Consider the following 11,123-nt stretch of genomic DNA (forward strand, 5'->3'; position numbering starts at 1 on the left):
ATGCCTAAACGCATTATGTGGTGAGTACTTTGTGCACAAACTATCATTTCAAGTGCCAGCTGGAAGCCCAGAGCATTACAACATTACCGTCCATTTTCCAAATTGAACCTAAGACCATTAATCCACATCACCAGCGTGAGAGAATGATCTGGAAGGTCTAACAATCACCCAGCAAACATAAATTGAACACCTACTATGTTCAAAGTCTTATGTTTGGTAGTCTTGCGGATAATGGCAATTCACATTTGTCTATTTCTCTGACCTGTAATTGTACTGATATGGAGAATTTGTGGTATAGAAATTCCCAGAAACCACATACATGAAATTTAGGATCTTCAAGAATTTCCTGGGGGCATTTAGAGGATGAATAACTTACCCATAGTCATAGAGCTTATATGTGTCCAAAGCAGGACTTGAATGCTGTTCTTCCAATTAAATGTAAGTCAACAAGCTTTTATTAAACACCACTCTATGTTAAACACTGGGCAAAGACAAAAATGAAAATCATTCTTGGTTTCAAGGTGCTTACATACTACTAACCGGGAGGTGGGTAAGAGGGGAAATGAGAGGGTGGGGTGGACATAAACAGTAAATACATAATAAATATAATTTCTAGGGAGGTAGCACTAATACCTGGGTGAGTTAGAAAAAGACTCTTGTAGGAGGTGACCGTTGGAAGAAGAGGGTAGACATTCAAGGGGCAACTTGTCTAAAAGTGTAGAAATCAAATCATAAGACTGTGAGTTAAGAGCTGGAAGGGACCTCAGAGGCTGCTGAATTCAACCTCCTTACTTTATAGATGGGACATCAGAAGGTTAAGTAACTTGTCCAAGATTACATAGGGAAAGGAATAGACCTTTGTATGGTGCCTACTATGTGTCAGGCAAAAAGCTTTACAGATATTATTTCTTCTGATTTTTGCAATGACCCTATGAGGTAGGTGCTATTATTATCCCCATTTTAAAGTTGAGGAAACTAAGGCAAAAACAGTAATAGACTTAAATGTTTAAGGCAGGATCTGAACTGAGGTCCTCCTGACTGCAGACCAACCACTGTATCCATCGAGCCACCTAGATCCTTAACCAATAGCTAATTGGTGTCTGGGGCAAGATTTGAAAGTAGACTTTCCCTGTGTCATATTTCTTCTTGTAGATTTAGAACCAGAAGGTACCTTATAAGCCATCTTATCCATATATCCAGTTCTGGTCTCTCTCCTGGGCTACTTGATCTTTTGGCTAAGATCAGTATAGCCCTGGCCCTGCTCTGTCTTGCTTAGTGTTTAGTTCAGAGGACTCTTACTATCATCTATCTTTTATCTCCAACTGTCTCTTGGACTTGTCAAATTCAGTGTCCTGTAGCCATCTTAAATTCAACAATTCCAAAACAGAACTAATCTCTTCCCCCAAATTCTCCCCTCTTGTGAACTTTCCCACTACTGAGGGGACCACCATTCTGTGCAATCTTGGGGTCATCCTTGACTTTTCCCTCCTGCTCATCCCATGTATCCAGTTTGTCAACCAAGTTTGTCATTTCTATCTTCACAGCATCTCTTATATCCATCCCCTTCTCTTGGATCATGAAGCCACAGCCCTAATTTATGCCTGGACTATTTCTATAGCCTTCTAACTGGTTTGCCTGACTCCAGTCTCTTCTCAATCCAAACCATCCTTCACTAAGTTGCTAAGGTGATTTATTGAAAGTATAGCATGTCACCTTCCTTCTCTTTGACATCCAGTGGCTCCCTTTTTCCTCCAGGATCACATTTAAGCTTTTTATAATCTGGGCGGCTAGGTGGCACAGTGGATAGATTGCTGGGTCTAGGAGTCAGGAAGACTCATCTTCCTGAGTTCAAATCTGGCCTCAGACTCTTACTAGCTGTGTGACCCTGGGCAAGTCACTTCACCTTGTTTGCCTTAGTTTCCTCATCTGGAAAATGAGCTAGAGAAGGAAATGGCAAAGCATATCAGTATCTTTGCCAAGAGAACCCCAAATGGGGGTCATGAAGAGTTGGACATGACTGACAAATGACTCACTATAGAATATAACTGCTGTGTTCAAGAAACAGCAAATGGGCTACTTTAGCTGTCACGGAGGGTGAGTGAGGAATAGCAAAGAGAAATCAAATTGGAAAGACAAGTTGGAGCCAGATTGTAAAGGATCTTAAGTGTCAAACACCAGTGTTTCAATTTCATACTCAAGGCAACAGGGAACCCCCAAAGCTTCTTGAACAGGATAATGCTACAGTCAGATGTGTGCTTTAGGAATAACATTGATTGAAAAGGCTGGAGTCAACAAGACTGAGTAGGAGGCTATGGTGATAATCCAAAAGAGAGGTAATAAAGGAGTTAATGGTGGTTAACTATATTACTTTTTGTTAAATATTACAAAGTACTTTCTTCACAGCAACCTTGAAGGGTAGGTTCCATAAATCATTTGTCCATATTCTACAGGTGATGAAACTGAGAAGTGAAATGATTTGTCTATGATGACTTTGTTAAGCCAATGTTGGATCTAGGATTTGAATCTTGGTCTCTTGACTTCATTGTTTCAAGACTTTATCCCCAATGCTTCATGTAGAAGGTGATGATTAAGATATGTTTTAAAGGAATTCTATGAGGCAGAATTGGGGGGCACTCAAGGCATAGCATTATTTTTTTCCTCAAGAGAAATAAAGTTTATTTTTTCCACTTATTAGCATTTTATTTTTTCCAATTACATGTGAAGATAGTTTTCAGCATTTACTTTTATGAGATTTTGAGTTTCAAATTTTTTTCTTTCTTCCTCCCCAAGATGGCAAGCAATCTGATACAGGCTATACATGTACAATCATATTAAACATATTTCCACATTAGCATGGTAGTATTTTGGTACTACCCCATGTTACCTCCTCATTTATAAAGAATAATAATAAAATATTTGGTGCTTAATAAGCTCTGCTTTCTAGGACCTGGCAATTTAAGTAGGGAAATAAGACATGATGATACACATGAAAAAATAACTAATTGTAACAGGGACCTTTTTCTCTCTTGTATCACTGCCTTGTCATGGGGAAGGGGCTTGCATATCTCAATGAAGCTATGAGTTATGCTATGCAGGGTTACCCCAAACAGACAGGACATAATGGAGAGGTCTGACAAAAGGTGATACAATGGAGAAGGAAATGGCAAACCACTCCATTTTCTTTGCCAAGGAAATCCCATGGGCGGAAGATGAGATGGATAGATTGTATTATGGATGCAATGAACATGAGCTTAGACAGACTTTGGGAGATAGTGGAACACAGAAAAGCCTAGCTTGTTATGGTCTGTGGGATTATGAAGAGTCAGACATGACTGAATGACTGAACAACAGGGCCCCCTATGACAGTACTCAGATGAACTAGAGTCAGTCACTGGGACTGAAGAAGATGGTCATTTTTTCTTTTTGGTTCATTGTCTTCACTGTGCTTACTTCAGAAAAATCACTAAATAGTTTATGTTTGGTTCATGTTCAAGTTTCCTCAAGTGCAGGTAGTAAGGTCACAGCTCCCATATGGGCATTTAAGGAAGCATTGCATATGAGTAGTATCAAAGAATCCATTTAGCATTCTAGATTTTACATGTCTTAATCAAGATATCTTTATCACTTGCTCACACAGGAGGGAGAATGAGAATATGTATACAAAAACCAGTCTCAACTGTGTTCTTCCTTAAGTGGAACAGGATTGGACAGCTTTTATTTCAGCTCAAGGAAAGTAGAGAATTTGCCAAGAACTCATAGAAGCCCACAAAATGATGCTTCTCTGTATAAATCAATTATATAGCTGGATGTTCAGTCCTTTTTCAGTCTGTTCAGTCCTTTTGAGTCTGTTATCCCATTTGGGTTTTTCTTGGCAACAGTACTGGAGTAGTTCAACATTTCCTTCTCCAGCTCATTTTGCAGCTAAGGAAACTGAGGCAAACAGGGTTAAGTGACTTACCCAGGGTCACACAACTAGTAAGTATCTTGAGGCCAGATTTGAACTCAGGAAAATGAGTCTTCCTCACTCTCAGTCCAACATTCTATCCACTGTGCTACCTTGCTGCCCAATCACATACTACACATACATAATATGCATATGTGTTTATAGGCACGTATGTCAACTTTTCCCAAAAGGAATTGAAATTTGGGTTGCTATTAGGGTACCCTTTGAATTACGCTCTGGCCCCCTGCCCCGCAGTCCTACAAGGCTCACAGTAGCACCCTGAGCCTTAGATTCCTACCAAAAGGTTAACATACTTTGGAGGCTGCTGAACAATAGATCAATTCCTTTCCCATCAGATCTGAACTGTCTGAGATGCTCCTGGTAACACCTGGGTGGCAAGGGCCTGATTTCTTCCCATCTCCTGCTCCCCAAAACCTCCCCCTGCCCTTTTAGCTATAGGAGCTATGTTAGTGATGTGCTTCCTTCTCCAAGAAGCATACTGTTCAAGGAATCTTCTTCCTCTAGAGTGGTGCCCAAGCTCTCCAACTTGGAGACACTCACAAGAAAAGCCTCCAGACTTATGTTTCCCTCTTGGGCTGAGTAAGCATGTGCAGACTTATTTCTGCCATGTCCTTCTGTGGGAGCTGTCTTTGTGCCTGGGTGTAACTTAGACTGGGGAAGCTCACTTTGAGGATTTCTTCTCTCAGGTTGAATACAAGCACATGCAACACCTAGGTATCTCTGCCTCAAGGGCAGCCATTTCAGCTCCTTGGGGAAAGGAGACTGTGCAGGTGAACAGGTCTCCACTCTCACATCCTGAAACAGAGGTACCCCAGAACAGCTCTGTGGTCTTTTGAATAGGGAAAGAAATTTCAAGAGACCAAACTGGTTTGTCAGCTTACTGTTCTACAATGTGGAGAGAAACAGCTTCTCTGATGAGAATCAACTTACTCAACACCCTTTTAATCAAACAATCAGCATTTATTAAGCACTATCTATATGCCAGGTTCTGTGGTAAGTTCTGGAGATATAAATACAAAAAATAAACAGTTCCTTATCTCAAGGAATTTATATCTTATCATCGAATATATAATATATGTACACCTACACATATACATATACACACATATGTATATATACATATGTGTATATACATGTATATATGTATGTGTGTATACACGAAATAAAATTTTAAAATACAGTTTGATAGGTAGTTAGAAAGAGAGGACACTAGCAGATGTAGAAGGTAATGCTTGAGATATGTTTTAAAAGAAGAGAAGAATTCTATGAGGTAGAGTTGGAGGGGTATTAAAAGCATGGCATTTTTTCCTCAAGAGAAATAAAGTTTATTTATTTTTTCCACTTAATAATATTTTATTTTTTCCAATTACATGTAAAGATAGTTTTCAACATTCACTTTTATAAGATTTTGAGTTCTAAATTGTTTTCTCCCTCTCCATCCCTCCCCCAAGATGGCAAATAATCTGATACAGGCTATGCCACGTACAATCACATTAAACATATTTCCACATTAGTATGACATAATTTTTTAAAATGTAATATTTCCTGATTAAATGAAATAAATTTGAATTCAAAGCAAAAATGCATTCATAGAGATAGAAGATGGAATTCTGGAGAAGGCCAGTTTGACTTGATGGTAGTGGATGAGAAGAGGAATAATGTAATGAGCCAAGAAAGATCCAGTCAGACCAGACTGTAAAGGATTTTAAAAACCAAACAAAGGAGGTTATGTTTTGTCCTGAAGGCAAGAAGGAGTCACTGGAGTTTATTAAACAAGATGATCAGCTCTGAGTTTTAAGAAAATCACTTTAGCAGCTGTGCAGAGGATGAATTGGGGTTCAGAAAGACCAGAGGCAGGGAAACCAATTAGTAGGCGATTGTCTTTACCAACTTATTTAGATGGATACAAGATCTTATCAGTATGGGTGCCCCCTCTATTTTATAATCTAACCCAATAAACATTTATTAAGTGCCTACTATGTGCTAGGCACTGTGCTAAGGATATAATTAATAAAAGAGTATCCTAGCCCTCAAAGAGATTACAATTTAAAGGTGGGAGATAATACACAAGAAAAATAGGGGGATAGGGAAGAATGGGACACCATGGGGTACCTGGTGTGGGGGCATCTTATTCTATGGGGTTGAAACCAAGTAGGGCAGCAGATGGAGTGTGGAGTGAGCTGAGAGAGTCTGGTTTCTGCTCTCAATAAAGGAAGGTATTGGGAGGAGCTTGGTACTCCACCCTCCAGTTCTCCAGTTAGAAGACAGAGGAAGTTGAAGAAAGTGGTGGCAATTAGGACTTGAGTTAGCAGCTTGGTGGTGAGTTTAGAAGTGATGAGCTTATCCCGGGAGGGGCAGTTTGTTCCATAGAGAGTGGAGTGAGCCAAGAGAGTCCAGTTGTAGATTGTAGATTATAGATCATAGCCCATCCGTATCTTCCCATCCTGGATAATTTTATAGAAGATTCACCCCCTGTGTGCTGAAGTCCTTCCTCTTATTCTTTGATATCTCAAGGGTATTACAGCTAAAAGAATTAACAGGAGAAGACAGTGGATGCTTAAGTGCCAAATGAATATGATAGATAATAAATGCTATGGTAGGATTGAGGAGTGGGCTGGAATACTCACAGTGGGCTTCATAGGGGCAATGAGAGTCAGAGACGGGAAAGGATATTACAAGAAGCAGAATGGCATAGGGAAGATTACGAAGAGATTCCAGTGTGTGTGTGTGTGTGCGTGTGTGTGTGTGTGTGTATTTCATGTAAATGCTTTGTTAAAGGGTCATAGACTCTCAAAGTGCAGTAATTAATAATATGCCTCATAAAAAGGGGAGGGAGACTTGCATAATTCCTTAGGCTATTCATGGAATACATGGCTCTTCAAAATACATGCTGTCTGCAGTTAGATGTAGCTATATCTTTGCTCAGAGGTGTCCAACTGTTGGCTTTCTAGGTGATTTCTTTTAATTGCATGTCCAAATCATCAATTTGTTTTTTGTCTGTTTTGTTGATGAAGGTGTTTTAGAGATACGAGTTTTACCCTGAGGACAGTTTTTGCTGCATCTTCAAAATTTTGATGCTTTGCTTTATTGTTGTCATACTGAAATCACCTACTGTTTCTACGATTTATTCTTTGACCAGTTCATTAGGATTAAGTTATTTGGTCTTCATTTAATTTTAGTACTTTCTTCTGGAACCCTTTATCAGATAGATATAACTTTATTGCATTGTGATCAATAAAAAGATGTGTTTATTAGTTCCTTTCTGCATTTGTTTGTGAAATTTGTATACCCTAATACATGGTCAGTTTCTGTAAAGGTGCTGCCAGGATCCCCATGCCAACCACCTCTCTCTTTTTACTCCCCTGTATTTACTATTAGGAGACATCCTGTTTTCTACAGCTAAGGCACAGCAAACAAACTGTGCCCTGAGCGTGACATAACAACAATCCTTTGCACTCACCCTCTGAATGAAATCAGACACAGTGAAGTCCCAGGATAGTTTCATACCCTTTCTTTTCCATTCTTCTGATGGTCTTACTTCATTTATAAAATCACATTTAACCTTAAAAATTTTTGCTTCATTTCTCCCAGAATTCTAGTTGACTTTTTGTCCAAGTCATGTTTTTCTTTGAAGTTTTGCGTATAGATATGCTGGAGTCACTTTTTTCTTCTGGGTTTTTGTCTTGGGTGTCACTTCCATGAAAACTATTTATTATTAGTCTTTTTTCATTTACTTATTCTTGTAGCCTTATTCCTCAAATTGGTACTTTAGTACAAGGCCAGGTTCTATACAGCTTCAGCCTTATTTGGTTCTGGTTTGTCTTCTTTCAGGTCCTACGCTGTTTTTCCCGAGTATTGAATGCTATGTTCTTCAAGGATCTCAGGGATATCTCAGGCCGGGGACTTTTGTTTAGTGTGCCCAGAGTGGTCTGATCCAGGGTTAAGTGTGATCAGTACCCTCTTGGACTCAATTTTGTAAGTTCCTGACCTGGATTTGGGTCTGAACAACGCAGTCATAGACTTGTTGCTGGTTGGAGATTCAGTAGACTGCTAGTGGCTCCAAACCTTGTCAGCCAATGGAAAGATTCTGTAGGTTCATATTGACAGAACTATAGGTTCCCTCTTGGTCTGAGCTCCCTGACTTCATTATGCAGATGCATGCCTCAGACTGGTGAATCTGAGACTTTGCCTCTAGTTTCTGGTTCGGCTCCTTGCCCAATGCATAGGCCCAGGCCCATGACTACTCCTTGCTCTGGTATGCCATCTCTATGTCCTTCTTAATCTATACTGGCTCTGGAGCTAGGACAAGAGGGCTGCTAATTGAGTTCTTTTCCTGCTCCCTGAGTAGTACTCTCCTTGGTGGATCAATGACCTACTTCTTATCAAGTACACTCTGGGAGGTGCTTTCCTTGCTAGACCCATTTCCCCCATGTCCTTAAACCTCTATCTTCCTATGTAGACTTTGGTTGAAAAAAAAAAATGAGTTACTATGTTTTCTCCACGGATTTCTCTGGAATGTCTCACTCTGGCACTCTTTCTAGGTTTCTCTTGGAATAGTTGCAGAGGAGAGCTGAGCTGTACTCTTGTTTCTATCCTGCCATCATTTCTGGCCTACTAACTTTGTACTTGAAATTTAGCAACATTCAAGAAATGAATAATTATGGAAACATCTTGACTGGATTATAGGAAATTAAAAGTACATTTAAAAAAAATCAAAATTGATCAGGCAGGTTTTAGAAAGGGTAGTAGGAAAGAAAGCAAGGGAGGGAAATGGAGTAACATGGATGAAATAGGATAGGTCCCAAAAGAATAACTTATATGTGCCAATTTTTACTGATGTAACATCATATTGCATTGTAGTTTTGTTTTATTAGTTACATAGGCCTAATCTTTGATTTAATGAAAAAATTCCTTTGATCTAGACAAATAATTATTTGTCAGAGGTAGGTAGATGAAAGGTTAGTTAGTCAATAAATAAATACAATTACTTAAGCACTTAATGTATGGCAGATACTTCTTTGGGGTGGAGAGGTTACTGGAAAGCATCTAGGGAGCAGAAAGACTGGAGTGTCAGGTGTGACCCCTGATTGATTATGAAATGTGTAGACTTGAGAATCCTATGGGAGATGTGGGTTTCTTGTAGCAATTTGGGTCTCAGACCCTTACAAGAATACTTTTTAAAAAATATGTGTGCATTGGTACTGAAGTGGACATTATTTCCCCTCCCCCCCAGAGCCCCTGGGTTGAGAAATGTCTGTTGAGTTTTTAGGCAAGGTTGGGCCTAGTAGCCACTTACTGTTAGTGTCTACACTTTCTGTTGTACCCCTTTGCCTAGCAGCTGCAGGCAGCTGCTAGGCAAAGGGGTACAACAGAGAGGGGGGCCCAGGCAGCTGCTAGGCAAAGGGGTACAACAGAGAGGGGGGCCCAGGCAGCTGCTAGGCAAAGGGGTACAACAGAGAGGGGGGCCCAGGCAGCTGCTAGGCAAAGGGGTACAACAGAGAGGGGGGCCCAGGCAGCTGCTAGGCAAAGGGGTACAACAGAGAGGGGGGCCCAGGCAGCTGCTAGGCAAAGGGGTACAACAGAGAGGGGGGCCCAGGCAGCTGCTAGGCAAAGGGGTACAACAGAGAGGGGGGCCCAGGCAGCTGCTAGGCAAAGGGGTACAACAGAGAGGGGGGCCCAGGCAGCTGCTAGGCAAAGGGGTACAACAGAGAGGGGGGCCCAGGCAGCTGCTAGGCAAAGGGGTACAACAGAGAGGGGGGCCCAGGCAGCTGCTAGGCAAAGGGGTACAACAGAGAGGGGGGCCCAGGCAGCTGCTAGGCAAAGGGGTACAACAGAGAGGGGGGCCCAGGCAGCTGCTAGGCTAAGGGGTACAACAGAGAGGGGGGCCCAGGCAGCTGCTAGGCTAAGGGGTGCAACAGAAAGTGTAGCCACTAACAGTAAGTGGCTACTAGGCCCAACCTTGCCTAGAAACTCAACAGACATTTCTCAACCCAGGGGCTCTGGGGGGGAGGGGAAATAATGTCCACTTCAAACCCACAGCCCATAAAATATCTGTAAAAAAGAACTCCCAACAAATTCTGGAGCAGCAGAAGCCACAAAACAACGGAGCAGACGAGATTTCTGTTCCAGAGAGCCCTGAAAACCTCTAGCAAAAGGTCCTTCGCACTGCGGACCCAGAGCCCAGCCCTGCCTTGGCCGTGCGGGTCCCTCCACCCACAGGTGACAAGGGTCAGTGAGAGGGTCTCTTTGGTGGGTCGAGAGGGGAGTGGGGTGCCCCCATAACTCAGGCCAATCGGGAGGCAGCAGCAGAGGCAGGAGCAGACCAGGGATCCTCAAGCAGGCAGGAGATTGGATCCATTGTTGAAGGTCTATGCATAAACCCCCTGAGGGAACTGAGCCCATGAGGCAGCCCTGCTCCCATCTGAGCACTTGAACTTAATCTCACACTGACTAGCAGCCCTGCCCCCACCCAAAGCCCTGAGGCTGGGAAGCAGCATTTGAATCTCAGACCCCAAGTGCTGGCTGGGTGGATCTGGAAGTGAAGTGGGTGTGAAGAGAATATTCAGAAGTCAAGTCACTGGCTGGGAAAATGCCCAGAAAAGGGGAAAAAAATAGAAGGTTACTTTCTTGGTGAACAGGTATTTCCTCCCTTCCTTTCTGATGAGGAAGAACAATGCTTACCATCAGGGAAAGACACAGAAGTTAAGGCTTCTGTATCCCAGCCCACTCAATGGGCTCAGGCCGTGGAAGAGCTCAAAAAGGATTTTGAAAATCAAGTTAGAGAGGTGGAGGAAAAACTGGGAAGAGCAATGAGAGACATGCAAGCAAAGCATGAAAAACAAGTAAACACCCTGCTAAAGGAGACCCAAAAAAATGCTGAAGAAAATAACACCTTGAAAAATAGGCTAACTCAATTGGCAAAAGAGGTTCAAAAAGCCAGTGAGGAGAAGAATGCTTTCAAAAGCAGAATTAGCCAAATGGAAAAGAAAACAATGCATGTTTATATATTCCTTTTTTGTTTATACAACAACTCATTAAAATCAAATAGGAACTATATTTTAATCTGATTTGGGCTGCACTGTGTTATATGTGTCCATATGTTTGACACTAGTATAAACTAATGATCTTCAAGTTTGGAAGCCCTGAGTTCAAATCTTAC

The 11,123-nt window shown here is 41.6% G+C and overlaps 1 long non-coding RNA gene across 1 annotated transcript in view; it reads right to left on the reverse strand.

Annotated features, from left to right (window-relative positions):
- Positions 1–11,123, reverse strand: part of LOC140500861 (uncharacterized) — a 45,985-nt gene that overhangs the window by 3,257 nt on the left and 31,605 nt on the right. The window contains exon 2 of the long non-coding RNA XR_011965916.1: positions 377–6,488. This is a non-coding gene — a long non-coding RNA (uncharacterized lncRNA). The remainder of the gene's footprint in view (positions 1–376; positions 6,489–11,123) is intronic.

Source organism: Notamacropus eugenii, chromosome 4 (genome assembly GCF_028372415.1).
Source record: "Notamacropus eugenii isolate mMacEug1 chromosome 4, mMacEug1.pri_v2, whole genome shotgun sequence".
Classification (NCBI taxonomy): Eukaryota; Metazoa; Chordata; class Mammalia; order Diprotodontia; family Macropodidae; genus Notamacropus; species Notamacropus eugenii.